The following is a 23,733-nucleotide window of genomic DNA, read 5'->3' as shown; positions in this document are numbered from 1 at the left end:
AACAACAAAATCATTTTCAAATATTGCCTTGTGAAAGCCACATTCTTTGGTTCAACTTCATTTGGCAATTTTTGACGCAAATCAAAAAACAATTTTAATTGAATCTGAACATGAAGTAGCATATCAAGCATCTAATTTCCTGCACTTTACAAAGTCATTTCTAATGCATCTATATTTAGCAAAACGTGCATCTTTAGAAGAGTTTGAAAGATCAAAACCAGTCCTGACTTGATTCACATTTACTGAAAACATCTTAAAGATCTTCAAGAGTTTTGGGAAAATATGAGGACATATGAGACAAAAGTGGAACCTTTTGAAGCCTGTGCATCTCGTTATGTCTGGAGCAAAAATGAAATAACCTCATACCCTGCAACTTAAACATGGTGTTGGTAGTGTGGCTGCTTTCCTGCCTCAGGACCTGGATGACTTGACTAAATTTACGGAGCCATAAATTCTGCTATTACACTTTTTAGCAAAGAGAACTGATTTTGGCTTTGTTCCCTTAACAAATGTAATACACCGCTTTTAGTATTTACTCTGGGAATATTAAAGTTTACTGGATCATCTATACTTTTTCCACAAGTACTTTTTCCAAAGCTCTGTACGTGATTTTATGATGGAAGCTGTGTTGGTCAGCCCAGGACGAAGGAATTGTTTTTGGGTCAAGGTGTTAAACTTCTCCTTCCCAGGGGATGCGATATGTTTGCACTCGCTGCGTCTTCCTTCGCTGCAGCCTGTGTGAATGAAGACGTTTATTACAACAGAGACACAGGGGGATTAGTAGGGGGGCTTAAACCATTCTCATGGTAATGCCCAGAGCTGGGAGTGCACAGATAAACACAAACACTCACCTTATCAAAACACCCAGACCTGAAAGGCAACTCCTTAACTGCACTGACAGACCGGGAGAGACGCAGACAGGAAACCTGAAATACACCAACCAAAAAAAATTATGTCAGTCAGAAGCAGATGGGCTCATCCAGGAAAAAAAAAATTCCTTTTCAATCCAACTTTGAAGCAAAAGTAGGACTCCATTGTTTAAGGTAATGCAAAAACAAACAAACACAACTTTTTACACAAGATACAGCAAAACTTGGCTTCTATAGTTTAAGTGAGACAGGGCACTTTCACATTGTAATGAGCGAAGTTTAACACTGCTAATCAGGTATTAGACACACATGAACGTCTAAAGATCTGCTGAAGTCATCACTTTATTGTTAAGCAGATTATATTACTTCATTTAAGTAGTCAAATCTTCCTTTGACACCTGGAAATCTCAGTTTTGTGAAATCTCCAGTTATTTTAAGACAGGGTTCGGAAAAAAGGTTTTTTAAATTAATGCGTTTGGATGTTTTCAGCCCAAAAGTTAACAATACCCATGGAAGATGTTGATTTAAAATTACTTTCATGCAACCAATAATTTTGTCGGGACTCAAGAAAACTAAAGGTAGAAGAAAAAAAAGGTTTCTGTCACTTTAAATCCAAATATCCTCCTGCTGGCCACGCCCCCAACTCAACATTTACACTCGCATGTGAAAATGGCTGCAAATAAATGCACAATTATACAACATTGAAAAGCATAATTGTACATCTCTGAAAAGCATAAGTCGCGCCTCGTGCACAACCAACAAATATGCAGCAAATGGTTTCAGGATAAGTCGACGGCAAAACAGTTCTCTTTTCCAAATTGGAAAAACTTTCAAAATGGGAATTTTGCATTATAGGGCCCCTTTAAAACCAAGTTCACAATTTTGCAAATACCACTCAGTAAAAATAAGCTCACCAACACTCAGACATCAGATCCGTTTCTTGTTTGAACTAGGTTGTGTGCAATGAGTGGAGATAAAGGACTCAGGAATGTTGGAAGTTGGATTTTAAGATACTCAAGCAAAGTGTCCTGTGAGAGCATCAGTAACGTCCAGCAGCCACATCCATCACTCCTGTCATCATGTTCATACTAGGACGCAGGTTGTTTTCTCTCCCTCAAACTCCCTGCACCGCTCCTCATCCTCCCTCAGCTGCCAGTCTTCCCCACAGCGACAGAGATGTTGTTTCCAGATCCCTCCCCTGCCACCTCTGATTAAGGCCGCCATGAGTGAGACACACCTGTACAGCTGACAGGAGACAATGCTAGCGCTTCCTCCTTGAGATTGATTTTCTCCATTAAAACAGCCGCTTTGTCTAAAACCCCTGCACCCTCTTTGTTATGCTAAGCAGAAGATGGAAGATTTCCAATTCAATTTGGGCTGAACCAAGGGCCAGTCGGCTGTTCGGGTCTCCATTGTCCTGCCGGAGCCCATTGGGACGTTTGCGTCTCCCAAACGCCAATTAAACTGGACGGAGAGACGGGCCGGGATAATTGACAGGCGGGAGAAAGGTGGTATTCTCTCTCTCTCTCCACTCTCTCGTTCTTCCCCTCTCTCTCTCTCTCTCTCTCTCTCTCTCATCATTGAAAAAGAAAATCAAAGAGAAGGAGCAACAGAGAGGAGGTGAAGTGTGGGATAAGAGTGAGAACAAGTAGCAGAAGAATAAGAGCCTATAATATACCGACTCGAACAAATTTTAGCGCGGCTTTGAAGGTGACGTTTGAAATGTCAAATGTTTTTGAAACAAATGATCCTCTGTAACTCAAAAAGTTTCATGTTATTTGCTTTGTGCTTGATTCAAACCAGCTGGTTATTACAAGGCATGTGGTTGTTCTCTCTCCACATCTTAGACCCAAATGTTAGGAACTGGAATTATGGGAATCTGTCTTTTCTTATATGTTACTTGAACCAGCTTTGGGTTTGAGCATAAAGACCAAATTATAACATTAAGTAGTTTCCTCCTCTGCTGTAATTCTTATAGAAAAATACATTCAAAACCAAATGTGATCTAGAGGTTAAAAGAAGAAAATATCTAACAATTGTTGCGTTTCTATTATAAGCTATTATTAAATCACCTTAGCTACAGGCTCTGCAGCTCTTCTATGTGAAAACCATGTAAGACATAGTGTGTTTTCTGCAAACACTGAAATGTAAAAATACCTCTTTACAGAAATAACCACACATTTCATTGAACTTGACATTTAATAGCAGAAAATGAAAACGTTTAGTCATTTATTTTTAGACTGCTTTTTAAAAAGGCATGTTTCTACCATCTTTGCATATTTAGGGAATGTCATGGTTTCTTTCTTTGCAAAATATCTCAAACTCAGTCGGATTAGATGGAGATGATTTATGAACATCAGGTTTCAAGACTGGCCACAGATTGAGGTCTGGATTGTGTATGTTGCTTTCTTATTGACATTTTCCATAAAGGTTGTATTTTTGCTGAAACATGTAGCTGAACTGTTCACACCTGCAGCTCCTCCAGAGTTGATGCAAGTCACAGGTCTCTCAGTTTAGGTCAGGGGTCTCCAGAATGTCACCTGGGGGCCAATTATGGCCCTTAAGGTCATTTTCTGTGGCCCACATCTGCAGTTTAATATGTTCGGCCCTCTAGCAAATGGAGCTGAATTGGACTTTGTCTCTTTTTTTTCAGGATTTCAATTGAATACCTTGTTCAAAGAAACATTTTTTGTTTTTCTTTTGTGTTTTTTACTTTAATTTTAATGTCATTCCAAGTAGAGCAACAAAGAAAGTATTTTTTTTCTACTGAGCAGTCTGGGGTGCTGATTTATCAGGCTTGGCTAAATGAAATGTTTTTAAAAGAAATCTTTTTTTGTTTTCTATTTGATTTAAAAAAAATTTACCCTAAAACATTTTAGACCTCTCTTTTATTAAGGCAAACAAATTAAACCCTTTTGGAACCCATAATACTTTTGTTTTTTTATTAAAGTATTAATTAAAATCCTGCATGTTTTAATTGAGTATGAAATTATTGAGTTTGGACATCATTGATGTAGGTGGGTGGCCATGTTTTGGTTAGTTTGCATGCTAATTCCTGCATACATAGATTTTATTTTTTTAATTAGCTGACTTCTGAAAGCATTTGGTTGAATCGGATTTGATTTAGGGCATCAGAGTAAGGCGGGTTGAAAACAAACAAATCAAATTACAATGTGTTTGAGCCAGCTGGGCGCTCATTTAATCTGGTGTTTATTCAAAGCACAGCAAGGACACAAGTAACTAAATAAATTTGCCACTTTATTAGGAACACCCTGCATGTTTCAGGTAGTCCATCTAATATATTTGTAGAAGATTCAACAAGATGCCCTCAGAGATTTTTGCTCCACATTGACACTATGAGGTGCACCTAACACAGCAATCAGTGGATGGATTCTTTTTGAGGATAAACTTGTAGTACTTAAGCATCCTTTCTTAAATCTTATTTTTTCTCATACTATCACTCTTTTCCTTCCTTCCTCTAATTGTCATGTTGCCTCCCTTCCTCTGACTCTCTCCCTCTAGCCTTGCTCTGCATGCTGGTGACGGACGGCTTAATAGGATTTAATAAGCCCCATTTGCATGTCAGCCTTTTAAGATTTTCTGTAAGAAAGAAAGGTGATCGGGGGGGAGAGGAGAAGGAGGGAACGTGCAAAAGAGTTGAAAAAATTAAAGACGACAGGGAAGGGGCATAACGATAGACAACTGGTGATAAAAGTAGAAAATTAATACACAAAAAGATCATTTATTGTAACACTGGCTTTCGTTAAATAAGTATATTTGATGTTATCTGGGGAGGAAAATCATTTATCTGTGCTACAGTGGAGGTAATTGTGCTTTATGATGTGTCTGAGGTGGGAAGAATGTGATATTCAGCTTGAACCAATGGCTTCATGTCATTTCTGCCAAGTGGCTTTTGGGCTTTTTGTTTGGATTTTATTATTTAGAGCAAATGTGGAGAACATGGTGCAACAGAAAGTCAAGATTCTCAAAAATCAGTCACAGCACAATGAGTTTGACGGCATTGCATGGAAATCAAATGTCATCATGTTGGAAGAGCTCATTGTTCCCCCCCAACGTTGGCACTTTTTTCAATTTTATCCTTTTGAAAGCTTTTGTTGCTATGCTTAAAACAGTCCTTCACAGGCACCATGACTTTGAATGGTGTCTGTTCTTTCATTTAAACAAAGGCAGTCATAGTGTGATGTTATGATGTCCCACCTCTATAGGACTGACAGACTGGGAGGTTGTGGTTTAAAGTCAGTCTTTCCGCTAGGAAACAGAGCATTTATGGTCATGCTGGAAAAACACCGATTTTAAATCTCTAATCCAAATTAAATTGACATTTTTTAGTTATTTAAAAAGGCAAAAGAAAAATTTTAGATATGTTTTATGTTTAATTACAAAATATAAGATTTATTTTGTAATTATTGAGAAAGGAGCAGGTGTTTTTAAGGTTTTTCTTCTTCCTGCTCCCTTTCACTCATGTAGATGAAGTGTTACAAGACGATGTTTTAGTGCATTGGTGATGAAATGTTCTGCTTAGTAAATAAACTTGATTGATTAAAAAAAGAAAATATAGTGAGAAACCAGATGTATTTCCAGGGTTTATTTCCTACTACAGTGTCTACATTACAAACATCTAGGTTTTTGAGAAACCAAAATTTTTAAGTTCTAAAAAATCACATAATCACCATCATATGAACATATGAACTTTTTTCTTTTTCTACATTTCGTTATTGAGTTGATCATATCACAACAAACAAGTTTCTTTGTTCAATTGAAAAAGCACAAAAATCAGAGTTCATCTTGGAACATTGGATTCAATTTGAACAAACATCTAACAAACGTTCTCAAAGAACTGAACAGAGTCCTGCTGAGTGTGGACGGGGCGGTGGAAATGTTACAGAGAACTGCGTAACATATTAGTCAGTTTGAATAATGACAAAGTCCAAAAATTTTGAGAATACCAAATAAAAATTAGGAAGCCTGAATTTCCTGAATTCACATTGAAATATATTTTGGAGAAGAGATTCTTCTGTTTTGAAAAGTAAAATTTTTTCAAACCTCCTCACTGAAGGTGGACATGCTTCTTTAAACAACCAAACACAGATTTACAGCGTGCCAGCTTCAGCTTTGACAAAGATAGGACTGCAAAACACAGCATGTGTGTATGAATGCGTGTTTATGTATGTGTGTGTGACAAAGACTGTGGTTCTCTGAGGATTATAAAAGGTCCAGCCAAAAACCATAAGTGTGTACACACACACTCACACGCGGTAATCCCCATGTTGGTAGCTGATGTTTATTGCCATGTAATAGGATCAGGAGGAGGGAGCGTTGGTATCAGTGCAAACATCTCACACTCTCACTCCCTCACACACACACACGCACACACACACCATCACTGATCAAACATAGCCAATGAAACATTGTGATCCAGGAGAGATGAGAGGGCTAATCCTTTTAGCCCTCTAAGAAGACTCTCCTCTTTCGTCTTCCAGGCTCGCTTTTTCAATCATCTGTCTTCTTTCGCTCTCTTTCTTCCTCTCCTCTTGCTTGACAGCATTGTTTTCCTCTTTTCCACTTTTACTGACGAGGACAGGCTGAGGAGAGAGGGGGACGGCTAACCGAGCTAAATTTACATAGCAGCGTGCGTGTGTGTTAAGAGGAGCTTGATCTGCTTGGTTTGTGGAGAGATTAGGCTTGATAAATCCTCCTTTAAACCAAACCAACCTTACTTCTTCAGCTTCCTCCCACTTCCACTCTGCATCTATCTCACACAGCAGCAGAAAAAAAAATAATAATTTCAAGTTGTTTGTAAAACATTGAAAATGCTGCAAAAAAGTGTCCTGTTAAATTCTGGTTTTCTGAGTTTTTGCCCCACAATTATGGATATTTTTGTTTCAGATTTGAAAATCAGACAAAGGAAAACTAAGGAAATAATAATACAAAGTTTTTGCATGATTACATTTGTGAAGGGAAAGTTTTCCAAAGTAACCTGTGAAAAAGTAACTCCACTTACACATAATAACCAGTGATCTTTGGTTCCACTCTTTTTTGCAGAATTGTTTTAATTTTGCGCCATTTGAGGGTTATGAAACATGAACAGCCTGTTTCAGGTATTTCCACTCTGAATCTAAATTTGACTAGGCCACCTTCATTTTGTCTTTTTTAAGTGTATCAGTGGGATGCTGCCTGGTGTTTCAGGAAACATTACATTTTTACAAACTGGGGACATTTAGGAAGAATTTTTGTATTATAATTGGTGAGAGGTCGGGGTTGTCTAGGACATCAGTCATGCAAGAATCACCACTATAACCCTTTGAATTTTGCTAATGGCTTGATTAGTTGTTAGTGGGTTGAACACTTAATTAGCATCCAGGGTGCCAATAATTTTAACATCATTGATCTTTTTTTTGTTTTAAAGTGTGTTTTTCCCCTCTGGATGCAGTAGATGTACAAGTTTAAGGTAAAATACTGCAGGATTGTACACACCTTTAACTCCCTTACGGATGTTAGGGAGTTAACGTTTGATCACAACTGGCTCATTTAAAAAAAGGCCCTGTGATTTTGGTTCAGATTTCCTGTGGAACAAAATAGTCAGGTTAATTTCTGACGTAGTTGTGCCTTTAACATGGACACAAGTAGCATTCTTTACTTTAATTTCTGAAGCTCTTTTACCAACACTAAACAGACCTCTGGTGTGTGTCACACAGTGGGATCTAAGACAACAAAACACACTTTTCTTTCATATTTTGTCAGCCTTTGTGTGCTACAGTCTGAAATTGCTCAGCATGCACAGGCCTTTGAGCTGCTGCGCTATCAGGCAAAATTTTTTCCATTTGTCATTCCTGCTGTCATGACTTTTCATGTCATGAAATGCAGCAAAAAGCAAGCCTTAGCCTTTTAAAAATATGTTTACTTCGCTGCATGAACTAATTTGGGGTCATTTTTCAGCGACAGAATATAAGTCAAAGGACTGCTGTGCCATAAACAACAATACTGAAGCCAATGAGACTGAACAAAAGTCAGTGGAAACAAATAAATTATAACATTTTCACACGCCCTCTGTAATTGCAGTGCAGGTGTTCTCAAAGAATAATTTTGTGATTTTTGTATCAAAATTTATTTTCTTCACCAATGTTAGGAATGTTTTCTATTTTGGGAGACAGTATAGGAGCTTGATTCTAAAAAATTTCATGTGCTGCCCATCTCCAAACATTTTAGAAATATATTAATTGAACCGATGAGACAAAAGGGCAAAGAAGTCTCTTTACTTTAACGTAAGTAAAAACTGAACTTTGTATCAAAATAGATCGTATTGGTCCAATATTAAAATGAACATATAATACATGTGGTTGTTACATTTATATGTTTTTGTTAATGTGCCCTTGAGCAAACTGAAAATGCATACAAGTGTGTGTCTTCAAACAGAGCCGTGAGTGCTTAATGAATTTACTTAGCGCTGATTGAAAATTAATTAAAACCACCTCAAACAGACAGCCGCCCACTGAGCAGCACTGGCAACACACTGACACACAGATTACTGCTTCAAGGAAGGAAGGAGGCAGCAACGGAGGCAGCAGGGAAGAGAGTCTATAACTATAACAAACTATCTGACGTACTTTGCACAACTCTGCATGTCAGGGGTTATCACAACGCAACCCTAACCGAGTCACTGTAATTTGTAAATTATTCAGAGTATCAGTCTAAAAGCAGAAGGCTCAACCGTACATGATTGCGTCTCCTCAGAGAAGGCTTTTCACAAACGCGTAATAAATAATTTAGAGAGAAAATATTAAAAAGCTGAAAACATATAAGAGCCTGTTAAAGATTTCCGTTATGTCGGACTTTTAGACCCAAACAACAAACTCTTTAATAATGACAATTATAGTTTGGAAAATGTAATTAAGGGATCAATTTTCAAAAATAATTTCCAATGACCAATGAATTTAAAATGACATTTTTAAATGCTGTTCTGCATAGTTTTGTAATTTGTATAACAGTATTACAGTCCAAAGTCATAAAACTGGTATATTTAAAAGGTGAAAGTTATAAAGTATAAGTATTATGTAAAATCAACTTTGCACCATTTATAATATATGCTCATCAAAAATATACCCCTTAGTGTTGCCTTGATTCTTTCATGCAAGTTTGAGAAAAACTTTAGTCTCCATGGTAACCATTCAGCCGTGCAAAACGTTGGGTTAAACCCAGCTCTGCCTTTGAGACGAAGTTCTTCTTCAGAGCTGCAGTCTCCAAGCTTCAGAGCTCCCGCCTCACAGAGCAGCTCTCCATTGCAACTCCCCCATTCAGCTCCTTCAAACTAGCCAGCACCAATTAGCAAACACCTGGTGGAACTGCACATCCACCGAGTTCATTATATGAGCGACTCCTCAGTGAAACACTGGTAAAAACATTGTTAGACATTGTAACGACTTCCTGAAGGCAGAGTTTCAGAAAAAAAGAGACAGGTGTTATTTCAAGGTGTTACACTACTAAGTCAAACTTCTTTTAAGTTATATTTGACATATATAGCATTTTCACAACATGTTATGGTAACAGTTAACATGATTGTCATAAAATCCAACTCTATGCTTGGAAAATACATAATACAGCCTCTTTAAACTAAATTTGACATAAAATATATATGTTTATATAGTTTATGTTTATATACCACAGTACAAAATCCAGTTGAAACCAGAAGTTTCCACACATTGGTAAATAAATCTGACACATTCTCTCTTGCGTTGTTAAGAACCTGGCTTTTTAACTAGCAAACTCTAGTTACAAGATCTAAAACCGTTTTGTGAAACAAATACAGATATGAAAATCATGATTTTACTTTATTTGAAAAATAAATTAAATCTATTATTTTATGTAATAGGCATGTAATGACTTTATATGATTTATTAGGCTTGAAAGTCAAATTCATTGAGTCAGAGTTGAAATACTTTAATGGTGTCCTGCAGTACAGGAAACGAAAGTCATTGTAAAAAAAAATACTGAAAAAAAACCAATCTGTATCAGACTTTAAGTTTCCATATTTCTCATACATCTACTTCATTCATTTACTGAATTGTAAAGTTGGAATCAATAGAAATGTAGAGAAATTTATAAAACTCAAGTTTTTTTTTCATCAGTTGTGAAGGCAGCAGCATTTGGCCTGATGTCTATATTTAAACTTTTATTTACAATAAGCATCACCAATATTAGTGATATTAAGATACAAGACAAAGGTACAGATGTTCCTCCTCCTCTCCACATCTTCAAAAGTTTTTTATTTCAGTCAAACTGGGCTTTAATTAACTTTTAGAAAATAATAAATTTCCCGTCATGATGCTGTAATGTACTTTATTTATCAGAAGAATCTGAACTTTGAGTTTCTGTCCTGCGTCTGGTTCAGCAAGTATTAACAGGTCCAGTTCCCTCAAAGCAGGCAATGATGTTAAAGTCTAATTGATGCACACTTTAAGTAAGTCCTAATTAGAGCACGGCTGGTAATAATTGGGCAGGCAGTCTGAACACTAATTAGTCTTTTTTTTTTTTTTTTAAATCCCTCTGTATGTGTGTGTTAGAATGTGGATAAATGACCTCCACAGGGGGGCTGATGAAGCCCATACTTCCAAGAAGCAGACAAAGCTGCAGAGGTAGAATCAGAGTGCAGCAGGGAGACAGAGAGCAGTAAACCTCCTGGGAAAAAAGGAAAACCTCTCTTTTGTTATGCCATACGGCCTGCGGGTGGCCTTCGCTGCATGGGGGCGTTGGGGGGTGACAGCAGGTGTGTGTTTTTCTGAGAGAGGGAGCTGAACTTCCTCCTAACAAGGCTAATTGATTCTGTAGCGCTCTCTTTATCCGCCCGGTCTTCCCCCTCGTACTCTCCCTCTCTCTCTTTCACTCCCGGCCTCTCATTGTTTATGCTGAGAGGCGTCTAGAAAACCGCAGAAATAAGATTTCCCACCTGCTGCATGCTGGGAAACATTAGCAACACGCTCAGAGTTGAGTTGTTTGTCTCTCACCGCCTCTCTGTTTAATGTTTACTGCTGCCTCTTACTCAGGCTGCTTGGAAATACCAAAGCAGGAGGAAGAATCCTAGTCAATGAAAATAATAATAATAAGCAGCCAAAATTTAAGACTAAGACAAATAAATGTGTTGCACTGCAACACCAATAGATTTTAAACTGACTGAATATTTTTACCTGGACCAGAAAAGTAGAAATGGAAGACTGATACATAACAGTGACAAAAAGTTTCAATGTTCCCCCACAAAAAACTCCGGCTTGTCGATGTTTTGACCTCTCGACCGACCTCTTTAGTTTGGACCTGATTGAAACGGCTAACAGTGCTGGATTAAACTTTTGCGACATTTTAAACTGTGATCACAGCAGGTCGTTCAAGGTGGCCTTCAAGCTGCACTGTGATTTTGCTGATCAAACCTTTGAACTTAAAATTGGGTCCTCCTGGACTCCAGCTCAGCAGGATTCAGAATTCTTACCGATTTGGAATTGAAAAATACCTCCAATGATAATTATTGGCACAGCAGCTCCAGTTTGAAATTGTGTGGTTTGAACCTGCCAGCTGCAGAGCTGCTGTTCTCTAATTGGTGGTTAATTAATTAAATATCCAGCGGATTAGAGGAATTATGGACAATTGTCCTTTAACAACCCTTAACGAGGCCTTGATTGGTGTCCTTGGCCATACCCTGTGGCTAAAATGATCCTTCAATTAATGATGGAAAGCTCATGAAGAGAGAGCTTCACATGATTGGCAGCAGGAATGATGTTTTAGAGCTGTCACTTCAACCAGAGGAGAAGAGAGAAAAGTTGGAAGTGAGGCCAGAGGAAGGCCTGAGTCGAGTTACCAGGCGGGTAATTGTTGTCTTGTTCTGTGGTCCAAGCAGGCGGTGGAGCCGCATGAAGGCCATATATCAGGTTTTTACCAGACTTTAATAATGTACTGTCTAAACAAGGTCTATTCAGGCAATTAACAAAAGGCTAATTTATCTTTATTCAAACATAACTACAGATTATGTTTCAATAAACTGAAATCCTGAGATAGAAATGAAGCTTTATTCTGACTTTACCTGGACCATTACATTCAGATCTACAGGTATAAGATTTATTCATTTAAATTCTTTAAAGTCAATGCAGTTTTCAAATTATGATTTCATTTATCAAGGTAAAAACCAGCCAGGCCCAGTGTGAAAAAGTAACTAACTTCCTCAAATGGCTGAAAAATGTACCACAGTACACATGTTTGATATCAGTTGATAGCGATAATTATAGATTAGATTTTTGTTTTAAATATCTGAAATACTGAAATACCAGACAGGTGACATGACCTTTAGTCTTTTATCCACAATTTCCTCTTAAACTGTTGTACTTCACTTGTCCTCTCCCTCCACTCTGATTTTTTCCCCCCCATTCATAAGCTGTTATAGGAGACTGTCACGAAACATTAAACTTTTCCCCCTCTGATGGGTTTACATACAAAGGGCTCTGATTGTTTTAAGTAGGGTGCTGGTTAGGTAGGTCTCCATCTACTGCATTTCTCTTGGTTTATTGGATGAATCCTCATGCAAACATTTATTTAACACCCTCACATTTGAGGTGGAAACGTTGCCATCGCTGCTTCACTGGAAGGTTAATATTCTGTATTTCCTGCTCTGTCTGTGACTCGGTAACTTCCTGCTGCATCGTTGGCTGCTTTGTGATCGCTTTCTTTGTGCCTTTTTTTGACTTTTGGCATGAAAATGTTTCTATTGCAGACTACGAACCAGAATATACCCGAAAGAGAAAAGTTTCCAACAGAATCTATCATTTTCTTTCTAACATATAGAGATTGCCAAAACAAACAGCAACAACCTGGACTTTCAACGTCATAGAGAAACATGTTTTTTTATAACGTTTTGGACCCCAGATCTCATGACTCTTGACAGTGACGGGGAGCCTGCACAAGCTGCATGGAGATAGGAAGGTGGCTGACATTTGTGGTGTCTTTTTGGAGGACATGGCCTTTTCTCCTCATTTCTCGTGGCCAATCACCCACACTGAAAGCAGAAGGGAAGATAAGGCCTTTTGTCTGGCCTGACAATGTCCCACTGATACTGCCTCGGCTCGGCGTGCGTGTGTGTTGCTTTCACTCCATCCAGGGAAGCCCTCTGAAGTCATCATTAACAGCATCAGAGCCACCACATTACAGGATCACCCACACACGATTACAGAGCTGACACGCAGTTTAACACCCTGTCTGCTCCATCATGGAGGAGGGTTCCAGCAGCAGGATCTGTGGCAAACACATCTTAACTATGTAACTGGGGAACACGTTTGTTTTTGAGTTAGTTTGATTTCCATTCTAGGAGTATAAAGAGCCCTGTGACAGACTGGCGACCTGTCCAGGGTGACCCCGCCTCTGGCCCAGAACGTAGCTGGAGATAGACACCAGTTTACATCCCACTAGGGTGTAAGAAAATGGATGGATGGATGGAGTATAAACACATTTTGTAATTCGTACATTCGCTTATGCTTGTATTTTAAATGTATATAGTGACAAAGTGGAAAAAATTGTTTCTTGCTGATGGAGAGAAAACATAAACGGGTCCAAAATGTCATGTTATAGACTGTCAGCTGTAACATTTCTATACTAAACATCCCATTTTATTGTTCTTATATAAGCCACAATCATTGATATCGACAAGACAAACACATTTGAAATAAATCACTCTGCTTTTAGTGAATCTTTGACATATGTTTCACTTTTTCAGTTGAATTAGTGAAATAAATAGTTTGATTGTAATTCACTGAGCATCTCAATTTCCTTTTCCTTTTCTTTTAAACATCGCAAACACGACTGACTTCTTATAAATCCTCCACAGGAATCCAGATTTTGTTTGAAACCCCTATAAAAATACAGTAAAACCAGCAAGTTACAGTCCTGCATAACTGGATGGGAAGATGTAAAAATGCAAGCAGCCAGGGGTTTTCATGAAGTGTTGGGCTGGAAGGTGGGAAGCATTTATTAAAGATGACTCTATCCCCAAAAAAGGGGCCAAATGCGAAAGGGTTGATAATTTAGCCAAATTGTCAGCAGCACTTTGAGGTCGTGTCATCAGCAGCTGAACATCTTAAAGAAGATCTGCTGTAATATATGAAACCATCGTCATAATGTATCAAAATGGAATGACTGGGATGCCACTTAAAGTAGTGCTGGTGTAATTGGTGCTCAAAAGTCTTAATAGTATCATATATCTTGAGCTGGGCTTTTAAAAGGGATCTCGCCTTCATCTTCTTCCCATCTTTCGCTCATAAACACACACCTGCACACCCCCCCACACACACACACATAGTAATGCATTCAAGCCATCATTTCATCTTGGAATTCCCAAGCGTTTTGGGCACCAAGAGCTATAATGATCTGCCATAAATGGCTCAGTTGGACTGCTAACTTGTGTAAATAGTGCAGGCAGAGACTAATGTACCGACTTGTAATAGTGGGAAATTACCTGCCTATTACTGTGAGATCCTCCAAGAGAGGAGGAGCAGGAGGAGGAAGCAGAGGATAAAAGAAAAGTTGGAGATGGAGTGCGGGAAGAAATTGTGGTTAATTATGAAAATGACAGAACAAGCAAAAAGTTTAAAAAAAAAAAGTTTAAGAAAAAGGAAATATAGATATTGTGTGTGATTAAACTTTTTTTATTTCAAAAATTCTGATCTGTTGTGACATATCTGTCAAATTACTGAAAGTCTGTTAAACTGGTGCTAAAATTTCATAAGATGGATTCCAAGAAGAATCCTTTATAATAGTACAGAAAATGTGTGAAACCACATTGTCAGACATTTGTCTTATTATCTGGATTAGTTGGAGATGCAGTTTAATCTGTTGTCACAATTTTAATCAGTTTCAAACATAACTGGGTTCCCAAGATGTTTGCATTTTATATGTAAAAGTCGTCTCACCAACAACAACAACCTCAAAATCAAATATGGCCGCCTTACATTCAAAATTAGCTCATAGTAGAATAGCACTTTGTTTGCGTTTTGACACCTTAATTGTTTTTTTGTTTTGTTTTTTACCACATGAGCATTTAAAAATAATGGTAATTTCAGTCTTTTTTTATAATTATTTTGCAACAGTTGTTTTGTAATCTTTTAACATTAAATTTATCATTCCAAAACAAAACAAACGCAAAAGGCTTGTTTATATAATTGTGAAAATTTGTCATATAATGTAATATTATAAATGGCCATTTATGTAGATCTTCTGAAGGAATCAACCAGAAAAATATTTAAATCCTTCACCAAAGCTCCATTCTGTTTTATCCCTGATGCTTGATAGTATTTGATAGTTGTGTGTAAAGGAAATTCATCCTGTGAAGAAGTTTCTGAGCACAATGTATGGATGAAAAAGGAAGAATTTATGCAAGTTTTTTTTGTTTTTTTTTGTTTACAGAAGCACTCCTTCAACAAATACAAAGGAGCATTTCCTAATACTTCAGCTAATTTGGGTCTCACTCTAAACACAATACCACATCCAATAAACCTCCTTTTCAAACGGGAATGTTGTTGGTCGAAAAATTCAAGCTTTGTTTTTGTAGCATAATGTTTTGTCAAGTCTGCTTAAAAAAAATTAATTGAAAATCTCCACAGAGTTGATTGTAATGCACCCTAATTTCCTTCAGCTATCGGTGGAGCATAAACAGGCAAACATTTCCATTATGTGTCCATGTGAATAGACAGTTTAGATCGCTGTTTGTTAGCACTGTTTGTTTGCCTGCTTTTTGTGTTCATGGAGACAAATACGAGGCATGTCTTTTTATGCAGCTTCTTCATTTCTTGTTAGTTGTTTGCCATTATGATAACAAGGATCCATTTGATGTTAGCGGGCCTTTTATCTTCAAATGAGCCATTTAAATGTCATTACTGTTGGGGCTGTGTGTCGGCGTGTGCATGTGTGTGATCATTACACTTACAAGGCCCATTCAAGTCTTGTCATTTTTTCCCCCCCCTACAAGCTGAAATTAGTAGCATTCACTATGTGAAGCTGTAACAGCGACAATATTCAGGTTGAAGGATGATTTCTCAGAAGTAAACTTCAGCTTTTGTCTGTTTCCCTTTCTGTGGTTGTTTAGAGAGAAATCAATAAGCCAGAGTATAATAACTCAGGAAATTGATCCTATTTAGCTGCATTTTTTTAAGTGGTAAGACATAAGTGGTTTCTGTATTCAGCAAACAGCTTTAATTACTTACAAAGAATCTCCCAGCTAGTCAGATTTGATACTGAAACATCAAATATTCTGAGATTCACATCAGAATATCTGAACGCAACAAAAAAAAACAACAAATGATATAGTGAATATATATTGGTTCATACTTTTTGATTGAAAAATTATTTCTTTTCTAATAAGTCTGACAAAGTATTCATATTTTAATTAGCGCGCATTTTACAATTTCTTGAATTTCATAGTAAGTCTGACCACATTTGTCTTGAATACATTAAAATCTACATTTTATTAATTTATTAAAGTCAATCAAACACTGCAGGTGTTTTCAGAAATAGTGACCCAAATGTGGTTCTTATGCTGCAAATAGAATCAAAATTTGTATATTTATTTTCCAAATAGTCCCAAACTGAATGCCTATTTTTAGTGAGGCAAAGTTGCATAACTCCTTTTCAGGATTTGGTTTAACATTAATCTACATACCACTTTCTTTTGTACTACTTTATTTGATAAACATATGTTTATTGTTGAGCAGGTTTAAAAAGGAATAATATATTGTTTTGTAGCGGTTTCAAAATGTTGTTGGCTTTGCAGACTACAGATGTGGAATCATTTCTAGATTTTCGTCTGAATTTCTGACCCCCTGTCTGCTAAAGCTCTGCAGTGTATTGGTGTAATATCTCCACATTACTATGATGTTAACTGATAGGATTTGGCTCGGATTCAGACTGTCTGAGTGGGGGTCATTTCTGGTGGAAGAAGTACATAGAGGTGTTATTGCTGCCAAATTATCCCAAAATTATGGCAGTAGCTCAAAGGTTTTGTTGCACGGCAAGTTGAGTTTGCGATTTTAAAGACAGTTGAAAGAAAAGAAAGAGGCATAACAAACTACAAACTGATTGTCTGAATGTGACTTAGATCGGTTGATTTGTCCCCTATGAGGCATGTGGGTGTCTCTGTTTTTGTCTCAAACAAGAATTTACAAAGGAAATAAAACAAAGCTGACTGACATCCTTTCTCATAGGTAAAGGGATGTCTACAAGCTCTAATTTGCACTTTCCAGTAAGGCCTGATTAGATGACCTTACTGGAAAGTGCAAATTAGAGCTTGTAGACACTGTATCCAAGTTTTGGCCTTCAGGTTTGTCGAGGTCTCTCTGTTTCCTGCAGTGACAGACATGGCATAGGACAGCCCCTCTTGTGGACTACTAGTAAATTAGTAAATCTTTCCTGGCAGGCGGAGATGACAGGACACCGTCTTTGTGTCCGTTCTATGTAATTTGCTTGTTTTCCACTCTGCTATAGAGCTGGCGCACTGCAGCACAGAGACGAGCCAAGGAGTGTGTCTCTTCCTTTCACTCTGCATATCTTCTTGCCTTCCTCGCTCATCCATCTTATGTGGGTTTGTTCTCTCCCATTGTTGCCATTGTGTCCTCCAGCTCAGCTCTGTGGCCTCGGAGTTAAAAAGAAAATGATAGGCTGCAACTAACACAGGAAGAAAAGTGGAACGTTTAATGATGGTGACCTATAAAATGAAGGAGAACTGTATCTAGGCTTGGTTTCAAGTGTAAAAGCTTGAAACTGGGAGAAGTCTAGATTTACTGATCATTAAAACAAATGAATCCATGAATTATGTTATTCATTGGCAATGTGTTTTGGATCATTGTGCTGCTAATTAAATATCAGGGTTTTTTTAGACACTGACAGATTCAGTTGATTTCTTAGGTTATCAAGGCTATTTTTTCACCTCCTCGTTTCCCAGGTTCCTTGTGTCTTTTCAGTGTAATACACATAATTTATGTTGCCATTTGTTTTGATTTGTTTGTGTATCTGAAGTACTTTTTAAGTCACTGTCATTTGGTGTGATTTTAATGTAAATAGCACCAAGAAAAGCACATTTTTCCTACAATAATTACAAATGACTCTTGGCACAAAATTTGCAGACAATGTCCAAACTTACTAAATTAGGTTACAAATCCAAATGTAGAGCAGAATGAAGAAATGTCAGATCATATGTAATACTCTTAAATTATGCTCAGTTGTGTCACAGTTTTGTTTTTTAACAGTTCTGGTTACTGAAGCTGCCAAAAAGAGAAAGAGAGAGAAACACATTAGAAATTCACACATTTTTTTCCTCTCAATATCCATTCAGATGTAATGTAAGTCTAAATGCACCATTTGTTTGAATGGTAAGAAGAGGGGACATTAGTAGCAGATTGAAGTGTGCATGCATGCATGTGTGTTTCAAGGGAACTTTGACAAACAGCTCTCGTTTATCATGGCGGCGCTGCGGCCTGTGTTCTCCTGTCTCTAAGGTTACGGCGGTCCTGGGCGCTTTCTTATTGGCTCAGCCGCCGAACACCCAGCAAGAGACAAAAGAGAAGGACCCGGCGCTGGTAATTTCTTATCACCAAATCCCATTAGGCTCAGGGTTTTTCATTTTTTTATTAGCCTACACAAAAGTAAAGTGGAAATCACCATACCCAGTCGGCTCAACCCCTACTGTGAGCCTGACTGGGTCTTCTAATAACATCACTCTACTCCAGCCCGTGCTGTACTAATAACAGAGAGATTTTTTTTAAAGTGCATTATTAGACTGAAAATATAAGGCCTGAAAAGCTTTTTACTTTTAGTAGATAAATTTAATAGTCTTCATGTGCTTTCATTGATACTGTTAATTAATAATTAGCTTATTTGCACCGCATGCAGCAGTCCAATACGCGGGATCTAACTAACTGCTTTACGTTCTCTACTTAGAAATTTGATCTGATAAAATTTCTAATAGTTCTGCTGAAAAAGCGATACCCTGTAAAGTTTAGATAGTAATGGGTCGGTATCTGACTCTGAGCAAAAACACCACAAATTTATAGTATTTACACAAAACTGCTTGCTTTTACTTTATAAAGTCAGCATGTTTTCACATTGGACGCCCATCTATTTGCAGTTAACTCAACTATTTTCATGTCTAAAATATTTTAAGGAATATGCACTATGGAAGCTGAAATACCAAAGCAGCCAATGAAGAAGGAACATTTGTTTTCCTTGGTGCTGATTGGCTGTACCCCCAAAAGCGTTAATACTGTAGATATTAGTTTCTGTGGTAGAGCTAAGACTGTTTCCACTCTTTGTATTAATGCATGTTAAATTATATTTGGTGTTTGAATGATTAAATTAGCCAGTCATAAGTCTTCTTACTGGGAGTCTCAAGTATTCAGGAGTGGCTGGGGTTCCTAACTTTCTGTGAATATCAGGTCTTGAAGCACCAAACGAGCGACAGATAATAACACTCCCAGCCCATGTTAGCCAAGTTTCTCTTTTTTATTGTCTCACCTTCAAGTTTGACTGTTAAAGTCTGGATTGAGGCCTGCAGAGCTTCACATGTTGTACTGGGCTCTTTTATAACCAGTGATAATGCTTCACTGGAGCCCTTTCCGCATGGATAGATGTCAGTGCCTAAGTCATGGGATACTTTTGGAGATTTTGCCTACTTCATCCTGTTAGACAGGTTCTGTTTAAGTAATTTCTTGACTGTGCAGTCCTGGACAATCAAGGACTGTCTTTACCAGGGCTATTTTTGTCTAATATAAGTGTTGAAAAAAACTAAAAGATATTATCATTAAGATATTCCTTGAACTACAGAAAAAGCAGTAAAAATTAAAATGCGCTTGAACTCATACGCGACTTGTTACTAAGAAAGTTCTCAGAAATATCCGTTTGGAAAACAGGGGAGAAATGGAACCAGCTGATGAAAGGCCATATACCAGTAGATTTCAGCTTATCAAGTCATAATTTCAGCTCTTAAATTCTTTCACCTGTCATCTTTTGCCCAAGCAGCTGTGTGCTTGTGGGACGGCCCGAAGCTGCACTGACACCTCTCAGCGTACTGAAAGAGCCTGATATACCCAAGGCTGTAATCACCACAAAAGTGCAGTTGGTTGTGGTTATAATGTGTGTGTGATAAGCACCCCATATGAAGGCAGATTGACAGACAAAAGGTCTAATCGCTCCTCGGCTGCAGCCGCCAAACACCTCAGAGGAAGTATTGACCCAAAAGCAACATAATCCCCTTCGCCTAACACTGGCAATTTTATGTAATACCTGTAATAACACGCATTCAGCTCAAAGTAGTCATCAAAAGAGCTCCGAGCATCTGATTTTGAGAGGTGAGCTGTTTGAATAAAAGGGGACCAAAGTGTGTATCAATCTGTAATAACAACATTGTAGCCCTGACTCACTTTTCCACTAAGGAGTGTGTTTTTATCATGTTCACTTCGACTCTTTATGGCTTTTCCTCTTTTTAAATGGAAGAAAGAAACATTTTTATGGTAAAGGAGGCTGTGAACTTTTGAAGGGGTCTTTTATATTATATGCTTATTTTTACGTTGCAGTGAACTTTGTCACATTTAGTCACTTTACAACCATAAATGTCGGTGTATTTTTGATAAATATTAAGGGAAAAATAAAGATCTGAAAAGTGAGGCAGGAGCTACATTCAGCCTTTCAGTCAATACTCTTCCTTTTACTTTAGCTACTAGCTTTGCTCATTTAGAGACTATAACTCTTACCTGTTGCTTCTTGAATCTCAGTCAGTTTGGACGTTGAGCGTTTTGTGAACATTGATGATCAAGTCTTGCTCCAGATTTTCAGATTTCTGTCTGGACTTTGATTGGGTCAATACAGCACATGAAGTTTAGCACCAGAATTGTACAAATATAGTTGATTTGTTTGATGATTGTCACTTTAATAAAAAAGAAGCAGCTTAAAAGTCCTTTAATGTATGAAGCCTTACAAATGTATGAAAGATAATGGTTGAAATTTCCAGCAGATTCATTCGGATCTTGCTGCAAGAAAGCTCTGGGTTTGAATCCCAAGTTGCATTTGAATAATCTTCAGATTTTCTGCAACATTCTCCTTTTAGACAAAGAAGTCCAGAGAATTTTTAACATGTTTAGTGAAATGTACATTACTTACATCAGCTGATAGAGAGTTTACCAGCAGAGTGACAGCAGTAAAGTACAACAGATTGGCTACAATCATGTTAGCTCAATGTTTGAACCAAATTCAAGAGATATGCAAAAATGTAGCAACCTTAGGTAGAGAAGATCAAAGTTTTTCCCAGGAAACTTCTGCAAACACAACTATTTGGTTGTTTGTGTTGTTTTGTTTATTTGAAGACTATTTAATTTCAAAACCTATTAAGAACGAGCTAGTTATTTAATTTTATCCAGGAAACCATAAGCTCTAAGAGTTAAAAAGCGTTGAAAAATTCACATAGAGTAAATCATACATTAACAAGACATTTTATATATTTACATCTCTGGAAAAAACTTAAGAACCCACTGAAAACCTCCTGGTTATTCCACCAAATTTTGATTTCTGAACTCTTCTTGAGTTAAAACACTAGTATTGTTGTTTCTAAATGAATATCAACTTGTTATCTTTGCATTATTTGAGGTATAAAAGCACTGCATCTTTTTTGGTATTTTGACCGATAAATAAAACATTTTTGCTTGGAATTTCGGAGACATTTGTTCAGTAGTTCATAAAATAAAAGAACAATGTTCATTTCACTCAAATATATACCTATAAAAAGTAAAATGGTCTCTTAATTTTTTCCAGAGCTGTACATTCACACTTCAAGTTTCCTTTGCAGTTTGGAAACCTGTCAGAAAAACAACGTGAGATTTGGCAAATCTGAGTTTCATATCTCCTAATGATTTCAGTGAGAATCTGAAACTCAGACTTTGAAGAACCAGCGCGTTCAGTCCAGAACGTGATCTAATCGAATGTAGAGGGGATGTTTGCATCACACGTTCACACACACACACACCCGCCATCATTGTCATTATCATCACAGCCTCAATCATCCCTATCTGTATTCACTCACACTTTTCAGCCTCTGATTTGGTATTCATGTCACAGAGATTAATCAACCTGCTCATCCCATCTGGTGTTGCACACTGATACACACTCTGTCCTCACATTCTACCTGCCTCTAGGTGTGTGTGTGTGTGTGTGGGGTGGGCTGGGGGGTTGGCACACAACTGACAGACAGCGAGAGAGGGCTCTGTCAACCCATCTGCATATCTGCATATTAACCGCGGACCGTCCCTTTAATTTCCTACAGCAGCTGATAACCGTCGCCTCCTCTTGGCCTCTTTGTTGCTCCCACACCAAATTCATGTGTGTGTGTGTGTGTTTGAGGAAAAGGGCAAAAAAAATGTGTTGCATTTCTTTCTACTTCACACACACGTTTTAGTGTTTACTCAAGTTGTTAATCTGCAGATTTTGAAAAGAAAGCATGTTTTATGGAAGGGAATAACAAAACTGGAAAAGGTGAATCATAATACATTTTTGTAACACATCCCCACTTAGACAACTGAAGATTTAAAATCTCATCACAGTCTGCAGTAAGGAAATGTGACTTATTGACTCCAGCAGTGAAGTTCAAGCAAAACTGAATAATTTCTTTCATTTGTCAAAATGTTAGATTTTGTAAGGATAACTTACCCAAACTGGGGAACTGAACCACAAAAATACGACCTTATTAATATGTTTAGTAAATGGTGTACAATCTGATTATTGAAGTCAGACATTGCTTCACAACTCAATACCTTACAATGACAGATATTCACATAAGCTTACAGTATTTAACCACATAAAAGTGTCTCTATAGTTTCGTTGTTAAAGCAGATCTTTGATAGGATTTTGATCAGTGAAAATATAAATCTGAACTAAACAGAGATCTTTATTTTTAAGTAGGGTTTGACTTTATATATGGAGACATATAATCATCTTTGTTTTGTGTCTATTATTTAACATAAATGATAAAGGCCTCATTTCACACAGTGTAAATATGTGGCCTTGAGGCATGAAATGTGTGAACCGATTCATTCTGAACGTATGGAGATGAATGTTGATCTCATTATTCCTGAGGATGAAGGCAGAGACAGCAGAAGAAAAGCAGTACAGGCCCAGAGTTTCTCTGTTCTTGTAGTTAGTAGGTAAAAGGAGTTTGAGTCGAATTGAGACGTTCGGAAAGGAAAGTATAATTTAAAAGCTGCAGCTCTTAAATAAATGGACCTTTGTTCGAGCTTCACTTTTGAACCCTCTCAAGTTTTTGTTGAGGTTTAACTGCTCTTACAAAGTTGGGTTGAATTAGAGATTATTTAATGCTTACTGATGCCTTGAAAATGTAGTTAATTAGAAGCAAAAAAGAACAACATATAACATTTCTTAAACACCCAAAATGATTTTTATGTCTAAATTTATGATGCAGGAGGACATATCCAAGCTGGTTTCTTCAGGAATTCATGATCTGCTTTGCACCTTGAGACATTTCACCTGTCAGATTCACTAATGTCTGTAATTTTTGTTTTTCAGAGAAAACATCAGATAATGTCAGATGAATTTTCCGAGAAGGTAAGAAATATTGTTTTTATTTAACAGAGTGAAAGATTTAGGTAGAGATGTGGAAAAGATTAGAAATTTGGATTCGTATATGTCACATTAATAGTCCAGGCTGTGGAATTACATTAACATACTCAAAATAACTATATATATATATATATATATATATATGTATGTGTGTATATATATATATATATATATGTATGTGTGTATATATATATATGTATATATGTATGTG

General features: G+C 37.3%; 1 long non-coding RNA gene across 1 annotated transcript in view; it reads left to right on the top strand.

Annotated features, from left to right (window-relative positions):
- Positions 1-23,512, top strand: part of LOC122826881 — a 51,222-nt gene extending 27,710 nt beyond the window's left edge. The window contains exon 4 of the long non-coding RNA XR_006369887.1: positions 23,469-23,512. This is a non-coding gene — a long non-coding RNA (uncharacterized LOC122826881). The remainder of the gene's footprint in view (positions 1-23,468) is intronic.
- The last annotated feature ends 221 nt before the right edge of the window (positions 23,513-23,733 follow it).

Source organism: Gambusia affinis, linkage group LG24, assembly GCF_019740435.1.
Source record: "Gambusia affinis linkage group LG24, SWU_Gaff_1.0, whole genome shotgun sequence".
In the NCBI taxonomy this organism is placed as follows: Eukaryota; Metazoa; Chordata; class Actinopteri; order Cyprinodontiformes; family Poeciliidae; genus Gambusia; species Gambusia affinis.
The sequence above is the reverse complement of the archived record's forward strand: the minus strand, read 5'-3'. Positions and strand labels throughout refer to the sequence as shown.